We start from the raw sequence: 24270 nt of genomic DNA on the forward strand, positions 1-24270 counted from the left end.
CCTGTCTCATATCCCTCTGGAGCATGAACTCAAACACAGCATGGTCATTACAGACCAGGCAGCCTCCAATCCTGATGTCACCAGTCAGTTCGTTTGCACTGGTGAGCAGCAGGCCCGGTATTGCTTGCCCCCTGCTGGGGCCTTCAATTACTTGACTCAGGAAGTTATCCTCGATGCATTCCAGGAGCCTCCTGGATGGCCTACAGCTTGCTGTGCGACTTTTCCATCAGATGGAAAAGTCAGTGGTTAAAGTCTCCCAGCAGGATGAGCACTCATGATCATGACTCCTCCTGTAGCTGGAGGTACAAAGCCTCATCAACAGGCTTTGAGTGATCTGGTGGCCTGTAGTAGACATTGATAACAAGGCTTCCTTTTCTGCCTTGGTCTCTGTCACCCATTGGCTTTCGACTTGCTCATAACTGTTCTTTAGGGACAGCTCTTCATATTCTATTCCTTTCCTGGTGTAGATAGCAACACCCCCCAGCCCTCCTTCCTCACCTGTCCCTTCTGTGCAGCTTGTAGCCATCGGTAGCCACACTCCAGTCATGGGAATCATCCCACCAGGTTTCAGTGCCAGCAACTATATCGTGGTTTTCAAGCAGCACAGTAGCTTCCAGCTCCTCCTATTTGTTTCCCAAGCTGAGTGCATTGGTGTAGGAGCACTTCAGCTGGGCAGCTTGTCTTCGCACCTCCTTAAAGGATAACTCCTTAGTTCCTTCCAGGTATTTCCCTTGATTTTCCCCACTGCCTTCTGTTGCCCCAGCAGTTGCTGCCTCATCATCATAGGATTTCATGTGTGCTGCAGTGTTGCCAGCACCTGTCAAGGCAGCAGGTCCTTCAAGGCTCCTGCTAGTACCTTGCCCCTCTAATATAGTTATGCCTTCCACACCTTATCATGGGAAGGCTCGCTATCCCCACTGTCCCCCTGCAGACCTAGTTTAAAGCCCTCCCAGTGAGTCCTGCTAGCTTTTCCCCAAGGATCCTTCTCCCTCTTTGAGGAAAGCAAACTCCATCCAGTGCCCACAAACCTGGTACCATATAGGCTAATTGGCTGACAAAAGACCCAACGTTCTGGTGACGGCACCAGCCACGAAGCCAGGTATTTAAAGAAGTGATCTTTTGATTTGTTTCCATATCCTTACGCAATACACAAGACAGAGAAGATGATCTGTGCATTCAATTCCTTTAGCCGTAGTCCCAAGGCCCTGAAATCCCTTTTGATAATCCTTGACCCACGTGTAGCCACATCATCTCTCCCTATATGGAAAAACAATAAGGGGTTGTGGTCTGACAGCCGTACCAGGCTAGATGGTTTCCTGGTGACATCTTTCACTCTAGTCCCAGGAATACAGCAGACTTCTCTAAGAAGAGGGTCTGCTCAGCATACTGGATGTTCGGTTCCCTGTGGGGAAGAATCACCTACAACCAATACCCATCTCCTCTTCTTCAGTGAAGTTTTGGGGGAGGGTTTTTCCTGATTTGGTTTTGTTAGCATGTCAGGACTGAATGGGCTGTTACCAGTCTCAGATGGGCATTCCACATCCAGGGCTTCATACCTATTGTACAGAGGCATCTGGTAGGGGTGGAGCAGGCAAAGAGGGTTTTGCAGCTTCAGACACAGACTTGCCTCCATCTGCTCCTTTCCTTTGCTTTCTTGCCTCCAGAAAGACCAATACGGAGGCTGCCTTGGGTTTAAACACAGGCTGCCCTGGGTTTGTGTTTTTTTCTTTGAAATAACCTGTTTGCACACGGGTGAACTGTAGTATGAGATTCTACATCTCCAGAGTAATACACATTTTTCAAGGTTTTTTTTTGTTTTGTTTTGTTTTGTTTTTTTTTTTTGTAGATACCCCATATTTTATGCTATCCATCTTGCAATAAGAAAAAAATGTGTGGAGACCATAGCTAACATGAGTGAATCTCACATTTATGGAAATTTTCTCATAAAACTCACAATGCCGAGTAAACAAGTTACACTTCAATCTGAGTTTTTATTTCTTTGGAGAAGACATTTTTAAGGAATTATTTTCTTGGTCTTCCTTTCGTACTAGAGGTATGATTAATGTGCCAACAAGCAAAGAGAGGAAAAAAAGGTACTTTGTGCATTTTTTTTAATTTAAAAATTTCTTTTTACAAGTTTTTGTTTCTCGTTTTCTGGTTGTCTTACAATTGTCCCTCTGTCTTCTATATCTTCTGGATGAGTGTACACTTATACATTTAACTTCAATTTAATTATTTCTTTTTTTGTATGCTTTTGGGTCCTCTGAACAATTTTGTGCTGGTGTACTTAGTTTAAGTGTTGGTATTGAATCAGATACTGATTCCCTCAAAACAGACTGATGGTCCATCTGGTTCAGTGTCCTGTTTCCTGTAATGGCTAGTAACAGATGCTTGGCAGGAGATTTCAAGAAATCCCATACATCCCAATTTTGATAGATTTATTCATTGGGGTATTATTTTCTGAGTTTAAGGTGGGCTAATGCTTTGCAGTTAATATGCTTTTATTTTTATTAAAGGTGCCTTACCACATAGCAGTGACTGCTCTTTATTCATGTTTATCTTTAATCCTTTCAAATATATGATCAGTCATTTTTGAATCATACTAAGTTATCACATTCATTTATGTTTCTTCCAGTCAAAATTAGAAGTGTAAATATTCAGTCTTCTGGCTTTCAAACTATTTACCCAGGTCATTAGTAGATCAAATTTGTGTTTACAACATACGTTTAATAGAGAACAATCTTAAAAACTATCAGAGAATGCACTCAAGATTAAACAGGCATATTTGTGCAAATCAAACAGTAGCTAACATGTGGAGCACCTGGAATTTATTGATAACAAAGCTCTGTTATTAAGAAATTAGAACAAAGAAAATTTTAATATGTGGCAATAGTGTTAAAATCACTAGGATATGTAAATTTTCTCCATTATAATTTTAAGTACTGCTAAATTAATCACATTCCAGTCATTCTGATAACAAGTAAGCATCTAGTATTGCGTACAATATTCCAGTTGCCAAGTAATTTCTTTTATGTAGAGATTTTTCTTTCTTTCCACATCCTTGTGCTAAACACAAACCTCTAGGTCAGCACATCTGCAGCAGTGTACACATTATAAATGCCAAGTAATGTGAATGCTGAACAGATGGTTTTGTGCAGACCAGTGCTATTTCTTGCCCCTGTCTGCAGCTCTCTTTCAGAACAAGAGGAGCTGAGACTAATCTTTTTATTGGCTTTATTTCTCTGTGTGTGTGATTATATTAGAGTTGGAGCTTTTAATTATTTGGGGGGATTTGAAGAGTTCTATTTCATGGAAAGTTCCCAGAGGTAAGTCAGGTATGTCATGTGTTGACAGCTTAAAGGAGGGCACAAAAATGAGTTGAAATAGATGTTCAGGAAACTAAGCTTGAAGCAACCACGGAGTATGTGGTTTTCTTGGCACTCTAAAACTCTCTTAAAAAAGAGACTTTAGGAAAAAAGGCTTTTTAGTGCTTTTTTTGCCAATCCTACTTAGTCTAAGAGATAAATAACAGACTACATTTACAATTACACAAAATGTATTTCAAAACATGTACATTTTCTTATTTAAGTCATCTTTCCATCCTGTATTTTCTAGTAAATAAATATACCTTTACTTTAAAAGTATCTAAAATATATTAATGTATATGAAAATTCAAATTCAGGCAGTCAGTTCTTTCAGTAGAGCTGGTTTGAAGATGTCTGCAGAAACTTAATTCTTAGTCATCATTCCCCTTGCATGCCTTGCATTGTAATATTTTGCTTAATTAAAGCACCACAAACACTTTTTCACAGGACCTTTGTCACATTCCCTGCAGAGGATGGACAATGCTTTCTTAATGAGCACTTATTCAGGGTTTTGTTTCTGATCATTGTTCAATGTGTGGTCCTATGCCTTTTTTTACTGTGCATTATTCAAAGTTTACTTAAAAGACAGTATTCTTTAACGTATTTCTGTGGTGTTCGTTAGTGTGCTATTTGATTATTTCATGCAGTAGTTAATTTATATACATTTTGTCCTTAAAACAATGAGGATAGGCTCTGCATTGTACAAGTGGGAAAACAAGATGATCAGGCAGGAAAGGGAAATGTATGTTTTAAACTAAGAGTCCCAAATCTGAGAAACCTGACTTCAGTTCTTTTATGCAGGACATCTTAAATGTTTACAGTGCAACTGTTTCTATTGCAAATTTGAGTGCTTACCATTCAAGCAAATCAGACCTCCAGGAATCAAGCTGAATCTCTAATTTGAGATTCCCTGCAAAGATCTTGGCTTCTTAAGCCACTGAAGTAACTGTGAAATAGCAGACTGTCATAGTCTATAAGGATTGTGGGCATGGAAGACATAGTTAAGTCAAGAATTTTATTAGTATTTCCTTGCAGAAGAATATTCGATTTCATTGCAGGCTCTGAAAAGTGTATTTGTTTTATATTTCTGCCCATATCCTATGGATCTTAATTCTGCCCCATTCTCCAATTCCTAGGCCAGTATTTATATATTATATACATATAATACTGGACTGTATTACATTATTCTTTCTTCTTAGTTTTGGTTCACTGCTTGAAGAGTATGATTTTTGTTAGTCATTTTCACTTTCATTAGTTGCTTTAAGCCTCTTGAGCCCCAGCTCCACAAGTTTATTATCAAGTAGTTTATCTTGCATTTGTCTCTCAATCTTTCTCATTTCTGTAGTTTAGGTAATTCACCAAAGCACAAATAAAATAATGTCTTTATTATATATTTTAATACCATTCCTCCAATTAGTAATAACATTTCCTGCAAAAGATCTGCAGCATGTCCCCAATCTGCTATGAGTTCACTAAAGATCAGTTGTAAATATTAGAAACTTAGTTCTAGCAACATTTCCCAGTCAACATGAATTTTTTTAGGTCTTATATAACATTGTCAAATTTGGGAAGATATTTTAGGGGCAGCAGAAGGAGCATTACTCAACAAATGCCATCTCCTAAATGAGAAGTTCTGTAATGCAACAGCTACATATAGCAGAAGTAAACTTTTTTAACCTTTTTCTTACAAAATGCTCTATTGTTCTGGCTGAAACTTAGGAAATCTCCTCCCTCTCCCCTTTCCCCTTTCTCCTTCTTCTTTTTCTTTTAATACAGAGAACATTCATGTAAAATTTTTGCTCAAATACATTAACAGTTTCAGAGTGGTTAGGCACAAAGAACTGTTATTATATTGTGAAGTGTCAGTGAATTTTATCAATAGGCAACCCTGCCACTTAGCATTCACTGTTGCAGATATTCAGGGAAAAATATAACGTACCTGAAATTCAGGCAATAATTGAAAAACTTGGAAACTAGAAATAAAAGAAAACACTGTTTTGTGCTTCAAAGGTAGAATAAATCAGGACCATGAATGCTAAATTCTAAACACATCTATTGGTGTGGTGAGAGTCAGAAAATCAATTGTTCTATGTAAAGAAAAAAAGGATTATTAAATAATTAAATATTTTTGCTTGGGAGAGACATCTGGAGGTTGTCAAGGTCAGTCCCATATTCTAGGCATGGTCTGCTCAGTGTAACTTGTTCTAATATTTGACCATCTCTCCAAGCTGAACAACACAACACAGTTGACAGCCTGTACTTGTAAGTCAAGTTCTGCATCTCGCTGTCACTTTGGTGACTGTCCACTGGACTCATTTCAGGATGTAGCTGTCTTTCTTGTGCTGGAGAACCCTAATCTAGGCATAATATTCTATATACAGTTGCATAAGAGCTCAACAGAGAGGAATAATTATTTCCCTCAACCTTCTGGGTACACTCCTTGATGCATCCCAGTCTGTAGTTGACCATCTTTGCCAGAAGTCATACAGCTGATGTGTTCAATTTTGTTGTCCGCACTAACACCCAGATTTTTTTCTGCAAAGTTGCCTTTTATCCATTCAGCCCCAGCCTTTATAATTTTCAAAGCCATTCTATGATTCAGTTATACTGTTTAATCTCAGATGGAGGCCATTGCATTTGCCTGGGTTAAATTTCAAAAGTTTGCTGACAAACCATTCGTCTAGGCTGGCAGGCATTCTCTGAGTAGCAGTCTGCTCTCCAAGATGGCTATTGCTCCCCCCAGCTTGCTGAGCACTTGTTCTGTTTTCTAATCCAGACAATTAATTAACTCACTAAACTATTTTCCCTGGTATTGACCCTTGATAGATACTGCTATTAACCAGCCACCACATGGGCTGATTATCATATCCCTCTAAGACTGAAGATCCAACCATGTTTCCATAATGTGAGACATCCCACTTCTGTCTGTGACTGACATATGAGGTAGTAAAGAAAAGAAGCAGAAATATGAGTGATTAAACATTGCAATCTTGGCTAATGACCCAATCAGCCTAGGAGCCTGATGGGTAATAAATGTTAGTTTAGTTAAGAATTTAACTAAATACTTCATTGTGATTACTAGCATTCAGACTGTCCTTTGCTGTTGTGTTTAAATCATTCACCAGCAACCTTCTTGTCAAGGACAAGTAAATTCATTAATTCTGACCAAGCCCTTTCGACAAGAAATCATCACATATTTCTGAAGAACCACACAGCTGTGGAGTCTTGTTTCTTAAGGTCTTGTTAAGACTTATATCTTATGTCCTTTGGCATTCTTGCACAGCATAATCCTTGTATTATTTATTTGAACAGCCAGTTTATGAAATCATCCAACACATAGTTCACAGTTTCTAGTCTCTGTATGGCAGTTACAAATCATTGATGACAGTGACCTCAAACAGAATAATCCATCTATACACATTGATGAGATAGCAGCTCTAATAAAATGATGTTTTTGTCATACGATATTGCTATTTGGAGTTTTCTTCACACGAGGTGTTTTCTTCACACTGGGTGTTTTAAAGATTTTAAGTATGTTAGCATACTGCTTATCCCTAGGTCAAAATACGGCCTGATATAAAGTTTTCATGTGTAAACCATGGTAATACAGAAAACGTAATAAATCCAAAGCAGAACGTGAACATTTCAGCCCTTGATTGCACTTCCTGATGATTCATGCTGGATAAGTCAGTGGGAGTCCTGGACATCCCAGTGTATGAATAGCCCATATGTCAAATGCATGATGGCATAACTCTGATCGGAACTAGTTTATGTCTCTATCCTTGCAGTTAGCAGATGCTAAAATTTCTAAACCAACTCAAAACTCCACCTTCCAGTAGAGCAAGGACTGACCTTTTTCATCCCAGTTCTTCCTTGTGCTGATAAATTAATCTGCTTGTAAGTGTTGTATATGTAGGGAATTGCAGCAGTAAGAAATATTCTACTTGTTCAGTAAAGATTACTGGCAACACTGTCCTGGTAGGATCCACATCATGCTTTCCTCTCTTATTTTTCTTAAATCTATTCGTTAGTTTTAACAGAGATGTCATAAAAATCAGATCTTGAATAATAACTGTCATTAATTCACTTTAAATTGTATAATATAACAACATCACTCTGGCAAATCTTTCTCAGTATCTTTGATTTTGTCTTTGCAAGCTTAATGAAAAGACATGAACTTCTTTGTAGGTAAATGCAAGGCTAGACTGAGCCATCAGAAAACTTCTGGAAAAGGATTGATTATTGGGTCACAATGCTAACATAGAATCCCAAAACTCTGAGCTAATATCCTTGTTCTATTATGGATTATGCTATAATCTTGGGCAGACAGGGTTTTATTTCAAGGTGAATAGATCTGTTGTAAAGTGAAGTTAGGAATTACTATGAGGCAAGAGATGTTCATATTTTGTCAATACTGTGCCTACCTAGTTATTGTTCTATATTTGGTACTCAAAAAAAAGGATAATCTTGAAAGTGGTAATTCTACTTTTATTAGACAGTAAGGCTTCAGCATAAATTTTGTAGAAAATAATTATTTAAGTGATAAAAGCAAATAAGAAATGAAAACCTGTTGCTATATTTTGCTGTTGCAAGATTGTACCAGAGTAATTTGAAACTTTTGTTGACAAGATAATTGATTTTTTTAGATATTGTGATGTAGTTTCACTCTTTTGTTTGGATTTAAGATCTTAGGTATTCTGCTTTTATGTGAGTTATTAGTGAAAGTCAAGACAGGCATTGGTACAAGAATTGTATGGCATGTAAAGAACTAACCAGAGGGAACAAAACAATTTGAATTGAAGAAATCAATCATCTCAAGAGGTTATTAGTAGTGTTCATCAAGCATTGGCCTTCATGTTAAATAATTATTTAGCATTAAATAACATTTTGAATAGGCAGATTAGAATATGAACTAATAGCATATTAAAATCAGTAGCATACATAGTATTCAATTTCATTGTTTAAAGCATGCATAATAAACTAACGGTTTCTGCTTTATACATGAATTTGTGGTTTGGAATGACTGAAAAGGAAAACAAAATGAGAGCACGTGAATAAAATTCCTTTCTCTCTAATTTGATGCTAAGGTTACAATGGCACACCATATTGAAGGTCTTGCTGAGGTTAAGGTAAAGAATACCTCTGGTCTTGTTAACAGAGGCAATCATCATAGACAGCAGTCAGGTGGTTTGCATATGATTTTCCCTTGGTAAGCTCATCATGACTGTTCCTGGTCACCTTTCCTTTGCGGGTCTTCACTTGCAGGAAGATCTGCTCTATCATTTTCCCAGGAGCTGAGATTATATGACTGGCCTGTAGTCACTCAGAGTTTGTGTCTTGTCCAACATGCAATAGGCATGACACTTGCCTTTTCTTTGTTCATTAGGAAACTTCTCAAAACCCTATGATTTTTCAAAGATAGTAGAATGCCCTCACAATGCTGATTCACTCTGCACCCTTGGGAGGATTTCTTCTGATAATATGGACTTGTCTGATTTGCTTGAGTGCCCAGAGTCCTTCTTTCTCTGCTGAGGACAATTCTCTCTGCTCCTGCAGACTCTGTCAGTTAGGGACGCGTGAAGTCAGAGAGCAGGCTTCAAAAATGAACTAGAAAATTCCATTGTAATAATCTCTTATGATTTCTGCTTTAAAAAATGCACTTTTAAGATGGAATTATAATTATTGCATGGAGAAAACCACAGACTGTGTGTTACGCTGGATAGAAAAATCACCTACAACTTTGTGTTTATGCATTGTAAATCAGCAAGTATGCTGTTGGTCCTTTTTTATCCACTAGCGTAGCGTAAAAGTATCATTAGTGATTTCTTCTCTGTGTACTTTATTTCCAAGCATTCATATGCATTTATTCATTATAATTTTGAGTGATATTAATACACAAAGCAATACTTGCCTGCTTACATGCTAAAACAATGCAACCTTCCTATTTCTGTCAAAAACTGATAATTGTGCTTTGTTTTACTACCTACTGACACCGATACTGTAACACAAGATTATGCAAACAAAGTAAACTTTACTTCTAACTGCATCTTTCAACATAAAAAATAAAGAATGCTCTTCCAATACTATGGTTAGATTCTCCTTTTGGATTTGCTACTAGGTTTATAGAGTGAAAATGAAATTCATCACTCAAAAAGTGGTTATAGTCTGTCACCTGCTGACCCAGCTACACATGTGTTGGTAGACATGTACTGAGGTCATGACACTAGTCATTCTTAAAAACATTTCAAAGAAAGCCATTTTTCCAGATGTTAAAATCTCCAGCCTGAAAGGTGGGTGACATGAAGCCAGTGTGACAGAGTTGAGTGACATATTTCATTATTATGTTTGTTGGAATAAAAAATGTTTTCTTAACAGAAAATACTTTAAAGGCTGCTTCTAAATTCAGTGTTAAAATAGAGATTTATATCTTACCATTGACAGAGTTCTGAAAATAATCACTTAATTCTTTCAAATAGTATTTAGTTCTAGTGTCAAATTGAGCTGCCATTGCTGTTCAATAGTCTGTAGTTCCAAATGGAGATTTTGAATATATTTTCAGGATATTTTAAGTTTTTCAGTCTCTCTTTATGCAGATGGCAGGCCTTTAGTTTCCGGTTGAGCTGAGAATTTTTCTTTAATCTTGTGTTAGGTTCTTCTCTATTGATACTGAGTAGCATATTAAGATACCCTGTTGTTTGACTGCCTATATTGTTACTCAAGAGGTAAAATAATCTTTTGATAATGTTATGATGAGCATCAAAGTTCTACCCAATACAAATTCATTTTAAAGAAGAGCTGAGATTGATAGATTTGTGGAAATTCAATAACTATTCAATAAAGAGAATAAATAAAACACCATCAAAATTAAGCATAGTAAAAACAGGAGCAAAAATTATAATCAACAAAACAAAGATTCAGCCATAAAATGGAAGACCATGAATCCCAAAAATAGCTATATAACACCAACTATTCCTTTACTGTACAAAATTTTAAGCACATTGAACACAAAATGTCCAAATTTGCCAAGGCTGAAAATGAGAGAGAAAAGAGAAACATTTGGCATGCACAAAACAGATCTATTGTTGTCATAAACAAAAGATATGAAAAGTAGCAGGAAAGTGACTCAAATTTACCAATACAGAGATGTCTTGTGAAAATATCTATGATTAAAAAAGTAAAAAATAATTTTAAAAAGATAAGAAAAAAACGTTCTTCAATAAGTGAAGAGTCTTTCAACATAAAATACTTAAAAATAGGGAAAAAATAGGAAAATGTATAAACGTATGAAATCTGCTCAGTAGTTTTGAGTTTTGTTTTAAGAAAATGCATATCCTATAAATTTTCTGTGGAAAATTCATGCTAGGGAAATCCAAATTACACATATCAGACTGAGTTAATTTACATCATTTTATTTGGTTTCAGCAAAACATCAGACAGCTTCTGCTACAGACACCAGATTACCTGGCAGCTGTAGTTCACCACCCCTGTCTTCTTACTGACATGCTTGACAGAGAGCAAGATATTCTGAAGTTCTGTCTGAGTTTCCTGCAAAGATTATTTGTTTGATGAATACTGGAAGTAACATCATCATACGTGCATCGTGAGATATGTCATCAGACCTATAACACCTACGAACTGTTGTACAGTAATGTTGACTTAACTTGAAAAGAAGCTTTCTAGGTATATTCAGAAACCAAAAGTAGGTTTTTTTTTACCTTTCCATTACAAATCTGTTTTGATTCTATATACATTGTTCACCCCAAAAGTAATGCCTTCTATTTATTTCCATGGAAACTACCACAGATACGAAGAATATAATAACACTATTTGATAGAGCAAATTCTCAGCTACAAAACATTATTTTTCAACATAGCCACCACTATTAGCTATGCATTTTCAGCAGTGATGAACAAGAGCCTGCGTGCTGCACTTGTAAAAATCTGAACCAGCAGAGGTGACCCACTCTTTCACAGCTGCTATGACAGTACTGTTGCTAGGAAAATATTGCCCATGCAGTCCATCTTTCACTGGCCTGAACAGATGGAAGTCAGAAGGCACCAAAAAGAGACTATGCAGAGGGTGCAGTAGGACAGTTCAGCCAAGACTGGTAATGTGCTGCATGGTCTTCAAACTGGAGGCCTGGTAATGAGGCCTAGCATTATCATGTTGCAAGGGAAAGGTCGTCTTCTTCTCTATCCTGACTCTGGAAGTTTGAGTCTTCAGCTTAGTCAGAATTGTGATTTCGCATCCAGTGTTGGTGGTTTGTCCATGTTCTAGGAAATCCAGAAGGATAACCCCCTTTCCTATCCCAAAAGACAGTGCACATCACTTTACCCACTGAGAACTGTGTCTCGAACTTTTCTCTGCTGCCATCTGTCTCATCACAACAAAATTTAATGGAATATTGGCAGGAAGGTTCAACCTCTACTGCCACATCACCAACATCTGTCTCTGCCATCACAGGCCATTATAATAAAATAGGAGGCATCGCTTTTGGAGCAGCCCTTGTACATTGGGGCTGAAACTAGCTCAGTAAAATGTTTAATATGTAAAAAGAGAGGTACTAAGAAAGAAATGCAGTTCTATATCTGTCTGCTGTTAGCAGTTTGTGATGAGATCTCTTTTCACAAGTGCAGGTGCTGATTATTCATGCAGGCGTATAAATGATTATTTACACAGGTGTTATGAAATCTAATGCAAGAGGGAAATTTGAATAATGATACAAACACATGATAAGTAAGTAACTTACCAGAGCTAAAGATTTATAGGTAAGACCATGGAAGATTTAATGGAAGATTTAGAGATACGTTAAGGCCAAAGCAACATCTCATTTCTCCCACTGTCCTTGCTGTTACAGTGTACTTAGTATCATGAACGATGATGAATGCACATTGATAAATTCTGTCCTACTTTGCAACCCTGTTGTGCAGCTTTGGCTTACAAAGTCCCTTTGAAAAATTTATAATATTAATTCAACGTCAATTATTTCTATGTACAACAAAATAAATTTCCTCTTCTAAGGATATATAAGTAGTAGTAGAATATTTAATGACAATATTGTGATTTAATTGTATTAGCTACTTTTTGCAGTAAATTTCCTCTTTCAAGAATAAATCTAAGGCTAGTTTTCAATTTCCGCATTCTGTCCAGCATTATTATTTTATATTTGTACTATTAATTTCTATGTCAGGGGACTTGCGAAATCCCAGTTGAACATAGGGCATTGTTGGCTTTGCCAGAGAAGTAAAATTTAAAAAAATTCTGGTCCTGAAGCCTCAGCAGGCAAGATGAGCCACGCATAGGATAACTAACCAGAGATGCATAGTGGTTTGGACTCACATTGAGAAGAACAGTGAGCCAGGAGGAAAGTCCAGGCTTCTTGAGACTCATCTGCTGAGTAACTCCCTTGGATAATAGTTCCCTGGAATTCAGTAGTAATCAGCGCTGATTTAGTTCAAGACTATTAATTGCAAGTCAAAACATAGGGCTTGGAACTGCTTTCAGACAAATGGTGCTCAATGGATTAGCTATACAAGGTATGTCAGTATTATCTGTTATTACACAGTGAAACATGAAATTCTGTATCTCAGCTTCAAGTACCCAAAAATAATCTATTTAAAGATACTTATTCCACTAATGCAATTATTATTTTGATCTGTAGCTATCAAGATTTTCAGTAGTAATTTATCTTGGAGTCATGGAGTGTGACAAGCCCTTAAGGAGTAATCCTGTTTCCAGAAGTTAAAGAAAATTAATTTCCACAGTCAAAAATGAAGCAAAAGCAAGCATTCCTTCACTGGGGGAAAATAAAAACCATCCAGCCCTAAGCAGAGCAGGTTCTGCTGTAGCCTTTCTCAAATATACAAGTCTAAAGAGACTGCAAGCCAACACAGTGCAGTATTTAGGCTCTAATCTTCTACAGGTAAACTACTACAGCATTTTCTCAGAGCAGAATCTCTGAGGTCCACTATGCTGCATAATAAAATATAGATACAGGAAGAACTTTTCTATTTTAACAAGGAAGCATCGATACACTGAGCACAGTAGCTGCAAGAGTACTGTTAAATTTCTGGGAAAATTCCAAAGAAGGCATTGAAAGACTAACATAGGAAATTACTTTTGAGGAAGTGCTTTGCTCTCAATAATTTCTAAGACAGTGGCTACAAAACCAATTGGAAAAAGCACCTTTACAAAGGTGCTGTCATTGGTAAAGTATGGTCTGAAGCCAGCAAAAGGAGCTTTACATGATACATCCCCGTAGGCCACAGAAGACAAGGGATTCTATCCCTTAAAAGCTATGTTCTATGAGCATTTTTATTACATCAGAATGAGTAATGTTTGGTTATCTCAGAAAGTGTAACAATCTTATGCAAGCAAAGTTAAAACATCACAAAAAGAAAACACTCCTAAATAGGGAGAACTGACTCAAAAGATCAAGCTGACTGCCGGTATAGATACCATTATGAGACCGTAGTCCAGGTAGGAACGAATGAGAATGCCATATAGATGGCTCTAAGGGTATCTAAAAACATTTTTTGTGCACATAACAATGAAAGCAGAAGTAATGTTAATATAGGCCTCAGCATGCCCCTGAGTGACCCAGATTTAGGGATTTTGAGGGGATTACATCTTTCTTCATACCCTATTTCTTTTTAACACTTTCTGAAACATTTAAGAAAACGTGGTGTTTTTTTTGAAGAAAACTTGAGGCATAACCAGTATTCTCTGTGGCCATCATTTTCTGACAAACTGCAAGGAAACACCTTCACACTAGACAAATGTGCAGTGATATTTCTCTTTCTTATATGCTGACACAGGCTGGGCTTCAACCTGAGACTTGCAGTTGATAATCCTTCAAAAAGCAATTGCTGCCTAGGTTTCCTGAATTTTGCTGCTTTAAAAGTGGGTAGGCAGCTTTTGCCTTTGGTATAACTGTGGGAGAGAAGACTGCTCTTCTTTCTGTTTTCTTCTGTAAGCTAATCACAGAAAGAAACAGGATTACTTGCTGTACAGTGAGGTAGTTTGACCTTTATATTTAGACTTAACAATTCCATAATTCTTCAGGTTTTTTACTTTAAAAAAATCTTAGTTTTTGATGTTTCTAAAGAATTAACATTTTGGAAGGGAGTCTACAATATTAATGTAAATTCAACAGCGCTTGCTTTAGCAAGTGTTATTTGTGGTGCTATCCATGTGTACTCTATTACAATATGCAAACAATTATACGTATTGTGGAAGAACCTTTTTAGACTCTTTCACTTCTTGCTTTCTGGTTATGCAGAAGGAAACCTGGAATGGAGGAGGAAACACAGAAGAAATTGGATTAAACTTAATGACTTTGAGACCTGAAGCTGTGAGCATTTAAAACACAGAACGAGTCATCTATATGTATGCTTGGCTTGTTTATTTTCTTAATTTAATATCTTGCTGAAATAGGCAACGCTTTATGGCATAGCTTAATTTAACATATTTGACTACAATTATCATACTCACACAGTTGACTGTTACTCCAATTTTTGGTTTATAAAAGTACAGTTACCATAGAGATTATTTAGAATGAGATTCATCACGAGAGATTCACAAATAGTTTTAATTTTCCAGCATATCTGAGGTCACATTGATGTTTCATCAATGAACAGTCTGTACAGTAGAGAGCCATGATTTAACTGATCAGTGATGAAGTGATATTTTCTTCGCTATCTGAAAAAGTATTACTTAGAAGATAATATTGAATGTTAAAGACAGAGTACATCTCAGTCAAAAAGAAAAATATTTTCTTGTTTGCATTTTCTTCATCCCTTTCAGGAAGAAGAAAGCTTTTGTATCAGTAAAAGTGGATAATTGCTATTCAAGAGTATAATTAATAATATGGGCTTCCTACACAAAGAATGTCACTTCAGATTCAGATTATTTAATTAGTGCTCAGTGATAGTGGGGTACAGTTGTGATGCCCTGTGTATAGCCTTGCTTTCTTACATATTCTTCAGTAATGAATCTGTAATAATAATATGCAAATTTTGACTTTTTAGTAACTGCTATGATAATGCGTCACCTAATTTGGTACACTTATGTGTACGAATTTCTAGTGGTGAAAAATTGCTCTTTGGTTCCATCTGTGGTTTCAGAATATAAAGTAAAAGACTGCTACTACAATAGTCCACTGCAGTTCATAGACCTTATGGCTGAGTCTCTTACGCATGGCTGCCTGGAAATGAACCATAAATAACCATGGCTTGCTGAGCTTAAAACAGCACTATCAAGTAAAATCCTATATCTGAATCTCCTGTCTAATCTCTTATTACTAATGTAGACAAAGAATTGGATACACAAAGCAGAGGGAAATACTTATTTTTCTGCATGCTAAAGCAAGAATATGTAGTAATTTTTTGCCAGTCAGTAGATGATTTTTACATATTAACTCAAAACTTGCTTAGGAAAATAAGGGACAGAGCCCAGCAGACCTGAATATTACAGAAGGTATTCCTTCTGAATAACATATATTATCAAGTACATATATCATTTTGTGCTGAAGTCTTTATATTATGAATTTACTATCCTAATTTTGTAGCTATTTATAACAAAAATACTTTGAGAGCTGTAATAAATTATTTGTGTACAATTCAATTTAGCATTTGTAGTTATATGAATGTTTAATGATGTGTAATGTTTTGAATATTTATTGCGTATCTATTTTATGTTGAGCATATTGTTATGCCCTCTAGGATACTTTGCAGAAAGCATTTTATTTGAAGTGTTATTTCCTGAAGGAACAGGCAGAAACATAGTTCTATGCTATTACTTCAACGTGTAATAGTCCTTATCTCTGAGTAGATATTGTCTAGATAATCTTTTCTCCAATTAAAATCAAATTGATATCCAGCATGAATATAATTCAAGCATATAATGTTCTAACTACTTATTTACTTCATACTCTTTCTTTTGACTCACCGTCACTGTCATACAGCCTTAAAACTGCAGGAACTTAATGTGACTATATATTGATCAATTCTCAATCTGAAACAATAGACTTCTAGATCACATATGCCTCACAGATTTTAAAAAATGGTACAATTTCTATTAATTTAGCTTACCAGATACAAAACATTCTTCACAACAGAGAAATATTTAATCTGCTTCTTAGGCAAACTGGACTCTATTAACTCTGTCAATTAATCTTCATCAAACCTACACAAACTTTCTGTAGGACTCAGCTAACACAGAATGATTACACAGAAGAAACTAAAAGCTCTAGAAATCTTCCATCCAAGTAAAAGGTTTTTTTAATGCTACCTTCTCTAATTTAAGTCCACAGCAGCATGGAAATTTGTTATACCAAGCAAATATGTCCAACAAAAATATCCATTCAAAAATATATTTGCAAAGCAACATTAGAAATGATCCTATCAGCCTTACAAAAATGAGGCACCAACCTCCTATTTTGGGGTGATGAAAAAGCAAATAATATGTAACAGATGTTATTCATGTTGTTTAGTACACCGCTGCAAGCTGTTCAGATGAGATTATTAGTGTGTAAATATTTACAAAGCAGAATAAAAAAAAATTATGATTACATGTTACAGTACCTAGTAAGAGGAATAGTAGTCGCCTCAAGAAAAAAACAAATATCAGTTTCAATATTTTATTCCATTTTTGTATATGAATTGGTTTTATCATTTCTATAATGTCATAAAACATCACAGAGAATACAAAATATTAAGTCCCTAATCCAACAGTAGGAATTCTTTTTCTTTTTGGGAGTGTGAGAGTAGCAGCAGTCAACACTGGGAAATAAACTCTTTATAATACACTAATTAGGAAGCTTGTTCAAGTCTTCGGTAGGTTTGAATAAATACCTGCCTTCCGCTCTGCTCTCAAAAAATTCCTTAGCATTCTTAAGTTTCCATTTGGTGTGAGAAGTACCTTTTGAGTTATCTATCATATTTACATCTCTCATCGTGAGTCTTCTACAGGGTCAGATATAATCATTTCCTTCTGAGGTATCAGGTAGCTTTGGACTGAGTTCCATGTGCCCCTGAGTACAGCAAGCTGATAAGCCTTCACTTCTAGCAGTTACCATCAGCAATTTCAAGTTTTGTTCTACAATGATAATATCGTGGATAGCATAATTATTTGTCCCAGCTTTTGGCTCTCTCCTGAATCTGTAATTGGCATGTTGCCAAGCACATGAAAGGTCCAAAAAGGCAGCCATAGATGCTATTACTGGTTGCTGATTGCTGAGACCCAGCAATATATTTAGATGAGGCAATTAGTTGTTTTTGTTTTATTTCCCACATGAAGATGCTAGCCTTAGGCTAAAGATTTGTTTGGTCTTAGTAATGGCTTTTAAAGTGGTTCCATTCTGTTTACTGACAAAGATTTCATTTATCCTGATAAAAGCAGTTTTACATCACAGATGTGCAGTTTTACATCACGGTGCTGAGGGAAGACGGTAGAATACACTTTTCTGATATTTTCTTTGCTACAAAGATTTTTAGTAGTAATATTGTTTCTCCTTCCGCCTGTATTATCTCATAAATGTTGACATCAGTAGAAAAAACGCCAAAGATTTATATGACTGAAAATTTGTATATCCTCCTGAAAGGAGAGACAAGATGACTTCCTCTTTTAATTATTGCTTTGGTTTACCATTTTCCCAGCATCACTCCCACAGTCTTTTCTCCTTTAATTTACTCTGTTACGCTCAACTATTTGCCATGAAGCTTTTCAGAGTCATTTTAAGTGCTTAGCTCTTGCTAACTTCAGGTTTGAATATTGTTGTAACTATGGGTCTTCCTAAGTACTGGGCAGAAGAATCTGTCTTGAGGGGACATGAAGTAAAAATATTTGTTATTGTGCCTTCTTTGTCATATTTTATTCTAACAAACCTATTAATTTACTCTTTCTAAAGTGTACCAATTGTAGTTGTACCATGAGACATGGCTGAGGAAATCACTGTGTCTCGTTTTCCCATGTAGTAAGAAACACATTCGAAGTTTGATGTGGAAAGTCAGTGATTGTATCTCATAAATTGTAATTTTAACAGATTTCACTATGCAAAAGAGTTATTTTCCCCCCTTTTTATGAATGAAACAAGTCTGTTCATAAGGTTGGCACAAGGACCGCAAAGAGTCGCTAGAGCTGCAAACTTGGCTACGCAAAAGCCACAAAATAGCGAGGAACATTTTCAACTCATGTAATGACAGTCTTTGTTAAGGAGTCATCTACTCATCATCCTGACTTACACAACATTGCATCAGGAGTACATGCTGTATTTACCCATCAATAAGCAATGGCTTGGAGAAGGTAGGGAGATAAATGATATTTTCAGTTATTAACTTATTCCAGTCTTCCTTTTGCTTTTACTTAAAACCATTGTTATCTTTTATTGTATCACTCCTGTCATTTTACATACGGAAGATGGGATCTGGGATTCAGCAAGTAGCTCCACGATTGTTCAAGTCCTTCTCCTCTTGGTTCAATTACCCACACAATTTGTGTTTCACACACATCGGACAAACATTACAATGGCTGACTTTATGTCAGTTTGGACTACTGTAGAATACACACGGGTCTACATCACAGAAAGTGGGAATGATACTATCAAGTTAGAATGGTGCAGTCAAATTCTACTCCAGTGGCTCTTTAGTTCAGTGATATATTGCTGAGTATTTTTATTATCTTATCACTCTTAGGTATAATCTACTAAAAGAGGAAGCTAATACTATGGCTTGCATACATAGCATTTTATCCCTTTAACCTTAAAAGGTTATCTGAATTTGTAACTGAGTGGGCCTTTGCTAATATTTTTTTCTTGTTTTTAAGAGTTTGCATGCTGTTTTTATAATGTTTTCATTGATGTCAAGACCTTAGTATAAAAACAAGACTAGCACTATACTAATTTACCCCATGGTCTCCTGTGTATCCCTTTGCTTCTCTCCTTGAGCAACTGGCATAGCTGCAGGATTGTTTACTCCACGGCTTATTTCCCCTTTATCTTTGATGTCCCAGGATGTCAAAGGCTGTGAATTTAATATTGATTTTATAAAGTACTTTTACTGTAACATGTCAGTTAGGATTAGCCTCAACCTTGAGTAAGCTTATGCACTGAGCTGGATTTGCACGCAATGTGGCTCTCCGGCTCTCAGACTCTTTTCCCGAGCGAATGCTTTATTTATAAGAGTGACAGTGTGCTGTGAAAGCAGGGACAGCACACAGCCCCTAGCTATCTCTGTGTCTTGTATACACAGCATCAGTGCCCTGTGTATACATTAGGCTTGAAAATGTAAGTGGATCAGAGAGACATATCATTTGCTGGTATGTAAACAGACAGATGAGTTTATAGATCGCATTAAACCCCAGTGGCTGTAACTAGTGAAAGAGTCTTCCTGGAATCCCATCCCCCATCTCACTCCTTCTTATTCCTCCTTATACATCAACACCAACACCGCAAGCTGGACTCACCTCCTTTAGGGAGTAAATAAAGGCATTCTTCCAAAGGAAGAGGCACGTCTGAAGAATGTTCTTGCCTCGATCTAGGTTCCTTAGCCTTTTCCTGCTCCTTTGAAATGGCAGGCACTGTTGATGAAAATGTATTAATCCACAGATTAATCTGCAAAGTCTTTTCATAACTCAGTATTGATCCTTCACTCAATTCCAACAAAGGTGAAAAGTCTTTCTTGATTTCTCCCTTTTTTTCTCTTTTTTCCCCTTCTTTTATCTTATGCATTTGGGAAAAAAAAGAAAAATGTAGTTGCTGTATTTTGTGTCAAAACAGTGAAGTAAGGTTTCTCCAAAGACTGATAAAGCTGAAGCTTGGATCTACACTCTCAGGGGGTCAGTCACCAATTTTCTTGTGTGTTGAGCAAGTCATGCCAACTGATTACACACTGTTAATGAAAGATTAACTATTTAATGCATTAGCTTTTTGTAGCCACATGGAGCAGCTGTGCACTTGGGCTATGTCTGCCCCATTCATAGCATGTTTAATTTTCTCATAGTTCCCCAGTTGCTCTGAGCTCACTTTCTTCCTCAGCTGGGACTTGAGTGAGGTAAGGTCTTCTGAGCATGTTGAAAATATTTCTTGTTTGATTCATTAATAATTCCATAAGCCTTGAATTTGAAGCCTACCTACACTTATGGCAATACATAAATAATAGAAAAGTTATTATTCTTAATGTACCGCATATATTGTTGATTATGAAACAAGACTCCTGCAGCTGCATTATCTTTGCATTCAGTGCTTCCCTGCCTAAATATGTATGACAGAGTTTTGTTTTAAGCCATTTTCAAAAAAGGTTGGCCACTCCAATATAAAACTTCCAGAAGTTGATAAGAATTTTGCTGAGCTGCAGTAACTGACAAAGAAAGAAGGAATGTTAATGTTTTTATTTCTCTGTGTTTCATATAATGTGACAGATCAGCTATGGAGCAACATTTGTGATTGCAGTTGTTGCAGGGAACAAATTAGAATCATAAAACTGAAAGCGGATTTCATGTCCATACAGGCAGGTACATATATACCCTCAGTGCTCCCTACTTATACTGGAAATGAAAGTGCATTTCTGGTAAAATTTGGCAAGCATCACCTAGGTAACAAAGTCAAGTCACATAATTTCTCTCATGAATCCACACAAACTCATAACAGACTCAAAAACTACAAATCTAATTCCAAAACGTTGTTTCAAAAGTTAGTAATATTTTACTTTGATGTCCATTCTCACATTTCTTATCCATGGGAGGAACATTATGTGGAAATAGCCGCAATCTTTTATATATTTCTCCCCAGGGTAAAAAGAATATTTCCAGTGTTATGTTAAAGAGAAGATTTCCACACTGGATGTCAGAGGATAACATTTTGGACATATATCAACTAAAAAATCAAACGAAGTCTGTGAAGCATTATGAGAGTAGCCTGCCAGTACTGCTGATGTTATGGTAAGCCCATAAATATTTGATATACCTGAAAACATCACATCATCTTCTTCTTTTGCATTAGGTATACCAAGTATTATCTCTGTTTTATGTAGAACTTAAAAATTACTTTATGTCTGTCTACACCATGTGATGTGGTTATTTTACAGGTGATACAATGAATAGAAACATTATTTTCAAAGGTTTATGACTATATTTAATAAAGTGTGTGTGAGTAGACAAGGATAATGTATCAATCTGCAGTAAAAATTCATTTGGGGAAAATTTCGTTCTGTTTTTATGAAATTCACACATACAAGCTAGGCTGAAATATAAGTGAAGCTTTTTCTTAGAACTTAAAAATCAATGAAATTCTGAATTTTGTAAATAATTCTTGTATTGCTAAAAGTAAAGATCACAATTAGTACATGGTAATAAAATTTCAGTTAGCCTTAACTAACATTTTTCAAACAAGAAGAATCCATCATATTAGAGTTCTGTTGCTTCCAAATTTTTTCTGAACAGTGCGTTAACTGTGAGGCATCAGAAATGCTGAGATTTGGCCTCACTCCAAGAAATGAATCCATGCATGTATGTAAATCTATTCCTAGGATACTTTTAATGAGTAGCATTCACATCTATAAATATAGATATAGATAATTTCATCAAAGTGTATACTCAGAAAATGTTTACTGGATCTGGGATAAAAGGCGTTGTCAACGTCTTCATTCCTTTTGTAATCTAAAAAGAGAAAGGAATCAAAAAAATCTTTCATATATTGCAGCCCAAGCTCTAAACTGAAATTGTAATTGGGGACTCTTCTGTCACAGACCAACCAAAGGCTGCCAGACTGTTAGCAGACTTCTCTGGCTTTATGCATCACGTTTAAAAAAAAACAAACATTCATTTCATAGCCCATTTATAAAATACAGAAATGTTAGTGCTGCTTCTTCGTACAGCAGCAGGAGGCACAGAAAGACTAATGTTTCCTAATATCACTCAAACATTCTGCAGTACAGTCAAGAATTGAATGAAGGTCTCCTGAACTCCCATTCACAGCAAGCTGCTTCACTTTCATCCAATAATCCCTGAATGCCAGAGGCTATTGCAGGGTGGCCTAAATTAAAGGAAGCCTGTGGTAATTTTAATTTGTGCCATAAGGTCAAAGCAGTCTCTGTTACTTTGTTAGAGCTTTGTTAGTACAGTGGTGGCAGAGTCACTTCTAGTGTTTCTTCTTATTGCTCAAGTGAGCACAGCCTAGTGAGTCCTAAACACTGGACGCTTATGTGGTCAGATTTATTTGCCATTAGAAAGTCTTTAACAATAGTTTATGCTAACAAAGTTCAGTCTAAGGTTGTTCATGAATTCTTTATAATTTGAATGGTTGTAGCATGTTTCTACCCTAATGCTGAATATCTACATTTTTTAAAGAAAAATGGTGAATAGTCAGTAGTTTATTCACTTTGAAAGGATTTATTCTCTGAATAACAGTACTTCAACAGTGCTGGTAGGAATGTGAATGCTAGTAAACAGCACGTACTGACGTATATATGGATAGTTAATTTGAACAGCTGCTTAAAATTTGAACATACGCTTTTGCACAGTCTTTAGAAATATTTGACAAACTCCACCTATATATATTGTAATAACACACAGATGCATTTCAGTATATACATGTCACATCAGCCCTTATAAGAAGTTCCTCCTCGGCTTTCCCATAGGCCCCCCTTCAGATACTGGAAGGCCGCTATAAGGTCCCCCTGGAGCCTTTCTTCCCCTGGCTGAAGAGCCCCAACTGTCTCAGCCTCTCCCCATAAAGGAGGTGTTCCAGCCCTCTGATCATATTTGTGGCCCTCCTCTGGACCCGCTCCAACAGCTCAATGTCCATCTTGTACTGGGGGCCCCAGAACTGGACGCAGTACTCCAGGTGAGGTCTCACAAGAGCAGAGTAGAGAGGCAGAATCACCTCCCTCGACCTGCTGGTCACACTTCTCTTGATTCAACACAGAATACAGTCAGCCTTCTGGGCTGAAAGCCCATATTGCTGGCTCACGTTGAATCTTTCATCAACTGACACCCCCAAATCCTTTTCCTCGGGGCTGCTCTCAAGCCTTTCTCCACCCAATCTGTATCTGTGCTTGGTATTGCCCTGACCCAGGTGCAGGACCTTGCACTTGGCCTTGTTGAACTTCATGAGGTTGGCATGGGCTCATTACTCAAGCCTGTCCAGGTCCCTCTGGATGGCATCCCTTCCCTCTAGCATGTCTACTGCACCACTCAGCTTGGTGTCATCTGCAAACTTGCTGAGGGTGCACTTGATCTCACTGTCCATGTTGCCTGCAAAGATGTTAAATACCACCAGTCCCAGCACCGATCCCTGAGGAATGCCACTCATCATGGTCTCCACTTGGACATTGAGCCATTGACCGCAGTTGTCTGAGTGCAGCTATCCAGTCAATTCCATATCCAGCAACTGCCTCTTCCATCATATCCATTTTTCTCCAATTTGGCAACCAGGATGTCACGCAGGATACTGTCAAATGCTTTGCACAAGTCCAGGTAGATGACGTTGGTTGCTCTTCCTTTATCCACTGATGTTGTAATTCCATCATATAAGGCCACCACGTTTGTTAGTCATGACTTGCCCTTGGTGAAGCCATGCTGGTTACCACCAATCACCTTATCTTTTTTTTCTATGATGTGCCTTAGCAGGGCCTTCAGGAGGATCTGCTCCATGATCTTGCTAGGCACGGAGGTGAGATTGACTGGCCTGTAGTTCCCTGGATCTTCTTTTTTCCCTTCCTGAAAATGGTGGTTATATTTCCCCTTTTCCAATCAGTGGGAACTTTACCAGACTGCCATGATGTTTCAAATATGATGGATAGCAGTTTGGCAACTTCATCTGCCAGTTCCATCAGAACCCATGGATGGATCTTGTCAAGTCCCATGGACAATAGGGTAGAAGAAATAGACGATAAATAGACAAATGATAGAT

The 24270-nt window shown here is 36.9% G+C and overlaps 1 long non-coding RNA gene across 6 annotated transcripts in view; it reads left to right on the plus strand.

Annotated features, from left to right (window-relative positions):
• LOC110400948 overlaps nucleotides 1-24270 on the plus strand; it is a 112724-nt gene that overhangs the window by 39727 nt on the left and 48727 nt on the right. For all 6 annotated transcript variants that reach the window (XR_002440171.1, XR_002440166.1, XR_002440167.1 and 3 more), the window contains exon 4: nucleotides 21151-21299. This is a non-coding gene — a long non-coding RNA (uncharacterized LOC110400948). The remainder of the gene's footprint in view (nucleotides 1-21150; nucleotides 21300-24270) is intronic.

Source organism: Numida meleagris, chromosome 6, assembly GCF_002078875.1.
Source record: "Numida meleagris isolate 19003 breed g44 Domestic line chromosome 6, NumMel1.0, whole genome shotgun sequence".
In the NCBI taxonomy this organism is placed as follows: Eukaryota; Metazoa; Chordata; class Aves; order Galliformes; family Numididae; genus Numida; species Numida meleagris.